Source organism: Phragmites australis, chromosome 5 (genome assembly GCF_958298935.1).
Source record: "Phragmites australis chromosome 5, lpPhrAust1.1, whole genome shotgun sequence".
Lineage (NCBI taxonomy): Eukaryota > Viridiplantae > Streptophyta > Magnoliopsida > Poales > Poaceae > Phragmites > Phragmites australis.
Window position 1 is genome coordinate 13197478 of NC_084925.1, and position 8170 is coordinate 13205647.

The window sequence follows — 8170 nt, forward strand, 5'->3', positions numbered from 1 at the left end:
ACAAAACTGCTTAAACAACCAGCATCGCCACCAACATTCACCAGATTAACAAAACTGCATCCCTAGTTCTTCTCGACACAATCTCATATTGCCATGTCTGCGGGAAGAGCAGAACTGAAAACTCTGTCCTTTGCCCTCAATGCCTGGAGACCCAACAACAACATTCAGAGCAAGATGAAAACTACTAAACCAAACGCATGGAAGCGTAAAGTTATGCATGCCTCTTTCTTCCAGTTGGCGCATAAGGTGAAGGAGAGGAGCAAGAGCATCTGCACCACCAGGCCGCACAAGATCCCGAACCAGAGCCCCTGTTCAGAGTTGAAACCATGACTTTCTTTTAGAACTTCTCGAATAAAAAAGGGCAATGAAAGGAAACAAATTGATTCCCAAAGAAATTGTTGAAGAAAGCCTTTTATAGTACCATTCCTCCGAGATGGTAAAGGAAGGCGAAAACGAATGCCGCAGGGATACCAGCCAGGTAATAAGGCGGCGAGATTGATGAAAGCACCAATCTTTTGCCGGCCGCATCCCCTAACAACGCCTGAAGATCAAGTATGGCCATGTCTTATCATCTCCCAGCAATTGAGAATGTCCATTGAGTTGAATTTGCTTATTCCTCTTCAGCTCATATAGTGCAGAGTACCTGAAAGCACGCACTGCTGGCCGTCAAGCAAGATGGACACCGCAAGGACGGGCATCATCCTCGCTGTGTACCTGGTAACTTCCTCCTCGTTGCTGTATGCGTAACCCTACAGAGTGCGCACCAGCACCAGCACAAGCACAAGCCCTTCCGATAAGCCAACCGTGAACGCTAAGAGGATGACCACCCGGGTCGCAAGGCGGGCCCTTGCGAGCCTCCGGCCGCTCTGCCCCAATCTCGTTCGAGACACGTGTGCTGCACCGAAACATGGTCGAGGGGAAAGAGCATCATCAGAAGGAGCATACTACTGCCGGTATTGTACTAGCTAGTTATAATAGTCCGAAATATCAGAAATTCAGGTCCTTATGATGGATCACGATTTGTTTGTTCGGACTTCGAAGCACGGACCTTATGGCAGCACCAAGTCCAAGCGGGACCATGAACGCCAAGGAGCTAGTGTTCAAGCTACAAAAACCACAACAGTGAGCATTGGATGGGATAGCAAACGACATGGTAAATTTGGCAAGCGTAGATTAATTTTCACCAGATGGACAGCACTGCTGTCTCGAGCTTCGGGTTAGGGAGAAGGCCGGAGAGCAGCACCAGGAGCTCGAAAGACCACCACTCCATGCTGGAGCCAGCAGTGCAAGTGTTTTTCATCATCGACGCCGTTGATCCATCGATGGAGTGGAAGAAAGAAAGCATCTCAGTTTTCGACCTCACCAGGCCATGACGGCGGACGGCACCGCGAGCTTCAGGAAGCTGGGGATGCCGCGGAACGCCTCGTGGGAGAACCCCGTCCAGGAGCTCTTGCAGCACGGCGAGAGCCGGATGTAGAGCGCCAAGAATAACAAGTTGGAGAGGTAGGAGACGGCATTGGCCAGAGCAGCGCCGTTGCGGCCCAAGCCGATCCCGCGCACCAGCAGCCAGCAGACTGCCGGGTGGCACAGGGCGATGGCGCCAGAGCTTAGCATCAACGGCACGACGAGGTGAAACGATTTGTTACCGGCGAATACATCGATCCATTCTGGATCGTGTTGTATTTATAATACTGAGGGAGTTCAGTACAACGGTGAGATCCGAAGGAAATGGATCATAACAACTCACGCACGCCACTAATGCTGGAGACGCGGTCACCACGCACGCGCTGTGATCAGAATGCACGCCATAAGCGGTCATGCACTAACTGAATCTACCAATTCTAACAGTCTCCCTCAATCACAACATGGTCTTCTAATGTTGAGATTGCGACAATTGGAGTTGAACGTCGTCCTCGGCAGTGGCTTTGTCAGCATGTCTGCAACTTGATCTTTTGAAGAAATAAACCGAACCTGCATCGCCTTGCGCGCCACTTGCTCACGAATGAAATGAAGTCGACCTCTATATGCTTGGTCCTCGCGTGGAAAACGGGATTAGCAGTGAGATAAGTCACTCCAAGGTTGTCGCACCATAGTACTGGTGGCTTGGCAAGGAAAATCCCGAGCTCTCTCAGTAATGACTGAATCCAAATCAGCTCTACCGTCACATTAGCAATAGCCTTATACTCTGCTTCAGTGCTCGAACAGGACACTGTTGCCTATTTGCGTGAGCTCCATGAGATCAAATTCGAACCAAGGAAGACAGCAAATCCACTTGTTGATCTTCGATCGTCTGGGCATCCAGCCCAATCGGCGTCCGAGAAGGCATGCAAATTTACCGAAGCAGACTTGTGTACTCTCAGCCCTTGATTAGTTGTTCCCTTAACATATCTCAGAATCCGTTTTATTGCTTCCCAATGAGTATCAGTGGGTGCTTGTACAAACTGAGAGACTCGGTTTACTGCAAAGGATATGTCAGGTCTGGTGATGGTCAGATATTGCAGTCCTCCAACGGTGCTCCTGTACTAAAAATGTTTAGTGTCTGACCGTAGTCTACCTTTCTCTCTTGATAGCCGTTCTGTTGTCACCATTGATGTTGAAATGGATTTGCAGTTATGCATATTGGCCTTCTTCAACAGATATTGTGCATACCTGTGCTGAGATAGCAGAAGTCCCCCTTGATCATGCTTCACTTCTATACCCAAGAAGTAATCCAGTTTTCCAAGGTCTTTGATTGCAAATTCCTTTGTCAACTCTTGAATCAGCTTCTAAGTTGCAATGGAGGAAGAACTGACAATTATTATGTCATCTACATATATGAGCATATACATTGTCAATCCTGCCTTGTTGAGGACAAATAAAGAAGGATCTGCAGAGGAGAAGCTGAAGCCCAACTCTTGAAGCTTTCTTATCAGCCAAGAGTGCCAAGATCGTGGAGCTTGTTTGAGTCCATACAATGCCTTCTGCAGTCGACAAACATAGTTACTTGGCACTTGAGGATCCTCATAACCTGGAGGCTGTCGCATGTAGACTTCTTCTTGGAGCAGTCCATGAAGAAATGCATTTTGGATGTCAATCTGATGCATTGTCCATCTCCTTGACACTGCTAGCTACAAGATTAGTCTGACAATTGTAGGTTTCACCACTGGACTATATGTATCAAGGTAATCAACTCCAAATCATTGCTTGTACCCCTTTGCAACCAGCCTGGCTTTGAATCTATCGACTGAACCATCGGCTTTTCTTTTCAGTTTGAACACCCACCGACTGTCAATCAAATTCATTCCCTTCTTAGGTGGTACCAATGTCCATGTTTGATTCCTGAGCATAGCAGAGTATTCATCATCCATGGCCTGCCTCCAATGAGCTTGTTGCATCACCTGAATGTGCAAGGAAGGCTCAGACAGAGCTGTTGTCGGAACAGGAACAGTGTTCTGAACCTTCTCTGAAACCAGCTTCTAGGCAGGAACAAAGTAGCGAACTGTGCTGTCAGTGAACTCCTTCGGCCTTCTGATGTTGTCTTGCAGCCTTGTACGCATTGAATGATGAGGTGGAGCTAGTTCAGGTTGCTGAGCTGACACAGGTTCAGGTGGAGTCGAGCTTGAGGCCTCTATCTCTGTATCTGTCGCTTGTTCAGTTTCCTATCCTGCACCAAAAGAAGAACTACTGCTGGTGTGGTCAGCAGCGGAATCAATCTGCTCATTGTCAGTAGGAAATTCTGTTACTGCTGGACTAGTAGGAATCGGTTCAGTGGTTACATGGGTGTTTGTCAAGGATTCTTCAGAATATTGAGAAGGCACAACTGTGGGCAAGATGGTAGGATGGTGTGAATTTTTCGTGGAGGCAACAGTTGGAGTTTCAGGAGTGCTTGAGAAGGGGAACTTACTCTCATCAAAAACAACATCTCTAGAGATGTAAACTCTCCCTGTATGACGATCTAAGCATTTGTATCCTTTGTGATTAGCACTGTAACCAATAAAGACGCACTCTTTGGTTCTGAACTCAAGTTTTCTTGAAATGTATGCACGTAGATTGGGCCAGCAAATACACCCAAAAACTTTTAGCAATTTGTAATCAGGATGAGCACCTGTTAGTCTATGGAGAGGAGTGTCATAGTTAATGACTCGACTAGGCATTATGTTGATCATATAGCATGCTGAATGGAATGCTTCATCCCAGAACCGAACTGGCATTTGGGACTGAGCCAGTAAAGTGATGCCGGTCTCAACGATGTGTCTGTGCTTTCTTTCAATCAAGCCGTTTTGCTGATGTGTGTGTAGGCAAGAGACATGGTGAGAGATGCCAGCTTGATTGAAATATTTGTGTAAACAGTGATATTCTCCCCCCCCCCCCCAATCTGACTGAACATCGAGTATTTTCTTTCCTAATAGGCGCTCAACATGTTTTTGAAACTGCAGAAAGACATTCTTTACTTCATTTTTGTGCTTAAGAAAGTAAATCCAGGTGAATCTACTGTAATCATCCACAAAGCTTACATAATAACTGAATCCATTGATTGAAAAACGAGCAGATCCCCATACATCAGTGTGCACTAATTCTAGAGGACTAGCAGACACATGAATAGAGGAATGAAATGGAAGCTGATGAACTTTTCCCTATTGACAAGCGCCACAAATAGAGAGGGTTTTTTTTTTACTCTACTGATAGACCACTACTTTCTAGGACTCGATGAGAAATCAAAGGTGCAGTATGTCCCAGCCTCTGATGCCAGAGTTCACGAGTGGCTCTAACAGAGGACAAAGCTTGGCTGGGATGTTTATTCGGAAGAAAGTAGAGTCCATCTTTACACTCTCCTCTGAGAATTGTGCTCCTCGTGGCCTGATCCTTGACAAGAAAACAATTTGGATGGAATTCAGCAAAGGCTTTGTTGTCTGAAATGAGTTTGTGGATGGATAACAGATGTCTATTGATTTTGGGAACATGCAGAACGTTGTTCAAAACAAGAGAATGAGGTGTGCCAGCAATAAAAGACTTTCCTACATGAGCAATGGACAAACCTGTTCTGTTGCCAACCTGCACTTGATCACCACCAGTGTAGCGCTCCTTTACTGCCAGGCGTTCGAGGTCATTGGTGATATGGTCTGTCGCTCCAGAATCAACATACCAATTCGAGTCGACAGTGTAGGTGTTGGTGGCGGCAGCTGCAACCTTGGCATCTTCAGGTTGGTATGAATGATCAAATCTGTACTAGCAGCGTAGCGCGTCATGGCTAGCTTTGTGGCACACTTGACAAATGTCACCTCGCGCTCCTTGATTGGACTGTCCTCCTTGTCCTCCGTTGCGGCCGCCACTGCCGCGGCCACAACCACCACCGCGGCCATGACTGCGGTCAGCATTCCTTCCGCCACCACGACCTTGGTTCCTGCTAGCAGAGTTAGCTGAAGACATGCGGGATGTATTATTGTACTCCAATCTCAACTCAAACGCAAGCATGTGTGCATAAAGGTCGCTGATGGTGATGGAGTCCACTCGCGTGGTGATGCTGGTCACGAGCGAGTCATACTCTGACCCGAGCCCACGCAGCATGTAGGAGATCAACTCCTCACCTTCCAATGGCTTGTCGATGGTGGACAGCGTGTCGGCGAGGCTCTTTAATTTCCTGTAGTAGTCAGAGATGCTCTGCTCCCCTTTTTGAATTGTGGCGAGCTGCATGCAAATTTGCATGACACGCGCTCTGGAACTCGACGCGAAGCTTTTCTCGATGGCGCTCCAGACGTCGCGCGCCGTTGACATGCCCACAACATGTGAGAGCACTTCTTCAGAGACAGAGGAGAGAATGGTGCTTATCACCAACTGATCTTGGTGATACCAGGTGTTGTACTCTGGGTTGACGACGAAGCGTGGAGCGCCTTCTCCTTCAGTGAGGTTGATGACCTTGTTTGGTCGGGCGATGGAGCCATCAATGTACCCCATCAGGCACTGGCTTCTGAGATATGGGAAGAGCTGCGCCGTCCACAGCAGGAAATTGTCCCGCGTCAATTTCACATTGATCATGTGATTGAAGGCCGGTGTAGGCATGAGGCCGACTTGGGAGGAGGAAGAAGATGCAGCAGTGGCCGGTGGAGCTGAGCGGAGCTGTGGTGGAGTCGGCCATGATTGGGATTGAATGGATCTAGGCTCTGGTACCATGAAACGATTTGTTACCGGTGAATACATCGGTCCATTCTGAATCGTGTTGTATTTATAATGCTGAGGGAGTTCAGTACAACGGTGAGATCCGAAGGAAATAGATCACAACAACTCACGCACGCCGCTAACGCTGGAGACGCGGTCACCACGCACGCGCTGTGATCACTATGCACGCCGTAAGCGGGCATGCGCTAACTGAATCTACCAATTCTAACACGAGGTTCTGCGTCTGCAGGAACCGGACGTGGCACTGCAGTGGCCCGTACAAGAACAGCGCCGGGATCATTCACTGGATGTAGCTCCCGGCCCCCGCGGTGATCTCCGGGTACTGGCCGCACCAAACTTGGATCTCGCCAGTGTAGGCCAAGACCACTGCCACCGGCAGGCTAACCAGAGCGAGCACCAGCATGGCCCGCTGCTTGTAGACTACGAGCAGGTAGTACTGCCGCGCGCCGAAGGCCTGCCCGCACAGGGTGTCCAGGCTGCACGCCATGCGTGCCTGACAATCGAAAGAATGTACGCGCGCGGTAGCACACTGGGGAGGGCGGAAACGAGGAACAGAGGAGGAGAGCAGAGCAGCTCATTCGAGCGTATGCTTACCAGCAACCTGAAGCCAGTGACACCGGCGAAGGAGGTGGCCACAGAAGCGCTGGAGAGTGCGAGCTCGCCGAGATGGCCGACGAACATGACGGAGATCATCTGGACCATGTTCTGCAGGAGGAACCCGACGACGAGTGGGCCGGCGAGGTACAAGTGCTTCTTGACCTCGCGCACGGCCAAGCACTCCTCACCGCCAGCATGCTTCTCGGCCCCCGTAGCGGCGAGGAGCGGCTCCATGCTTGCCTTCTTGCTTCACCGCGTGACAAGCCAAGAAGGGCGCAGCAATGGCGGTCGAGCGAGCCGGGAGGCCGGGCCTCACTGATTCATCGTTCAAATCGAGCTCCCTATTTTGTACTACTTGAGGGTAAATGGAAGAAACAAAATTTACCTGCTCCTTCGACGCCAATGCAAAAGACAAAAGGCAAATGGAGTCGCCAGCAAGATTTAAGTGTCGGACACGGTGGGCATGAAAAAAACGGTATCATGTTTGTCACACCCGATCAGATCAGGATAGGATGAATAATATATATCTGATTACGTGGCATGCCCCTGCCCCCCCCCCCCGCCCCCCGGGGTAAAAAGTAGCATATCTTATAGTGCCTCTCTGTAGTTTGATTGGATCTAATTGTGCACCACTGGATATTGTGTTTGCCAGAATAGATCTTACTTGGAAGTCCCCTGAAAATTTCATAATAAATCCCGGAGACAATGTAGTATTTATAGTGGATTTTACATAATTTTATGAATCAAATTTGAACAGAAGTCAATGCTGTTTAAATTTTTTACATCAAGGCAACACAAGAAAAAAAAATTAAGATCTCCTTGGCATGGTAAAAGGGAAGCCTATCTCCGGCCCAATTCTTTCCTTCTTTATCCGGGCACAGTATGGATCCAGTCTAGTATGTGTCGCCTCGGCCTATCTTCCCTTCCTCCTCCTCAGACCAATCTGTCCCATCTTCACCTTCTTTCTCCCCCTGTCGCCCATCTATTGCTCGCGAGAGTTAGGGGAGCAAGTGGGGTGAACCATGCTGCTAACCTCTGGGCCAGCCCACATAACGCCACAAATCAACCAACAAAGCTTTTGCGGTCCACGTGGGCAAACTCATAGGACCTAGTAGCACCGCAAGCCCGCAATATCAAACACCTATAGACTTGTCTCAAGGAGAGGAAGGCATCAAGGAGGCATGGTAGACCCTTGTCACTGGTCGCGTCATCACCCCCTCGCCTACATGCGCTCTGCCGTTATCCCTCATCTTTGAGATTTTGCCACCCACCATTGTCAGCTGCCAGTTGCCACCAAACTAGGAGAGGGAGAGTGGGGTTAGGTTGAGTAGGCTCAAGCTTCATTGATCAAGCTCGTATGCATCTCCTTTGACTCGATCACTAAAACTAGAGAGTGATCAATGAGATGTGTGTGTATGAG

The 8170-nt window shown here is 49.0% G+C and overlaps 1 non-coding gene and 1 pseudogene across 1 annotated transcript; both read right to left on the reverse strand.

Moving 5' to 3' along the window:
* LOC133918805 (protein DETOXIFICATION 16-like) lies at positions 1 to 7219 on the reverse strand (annotated as a pseudogene).
* Positions 5436 to 5574, reverse strand: LOC133920206 (small nucleolar RNA Z247). The gene has a single exon (XR_009910023.1). It is a non-coding gene; the product is annotated as a small nucleolar RNA Z247 (small nucleolar RNA).
* Positions 7220 to 8170: the final 951 nt, after the last annotated feature.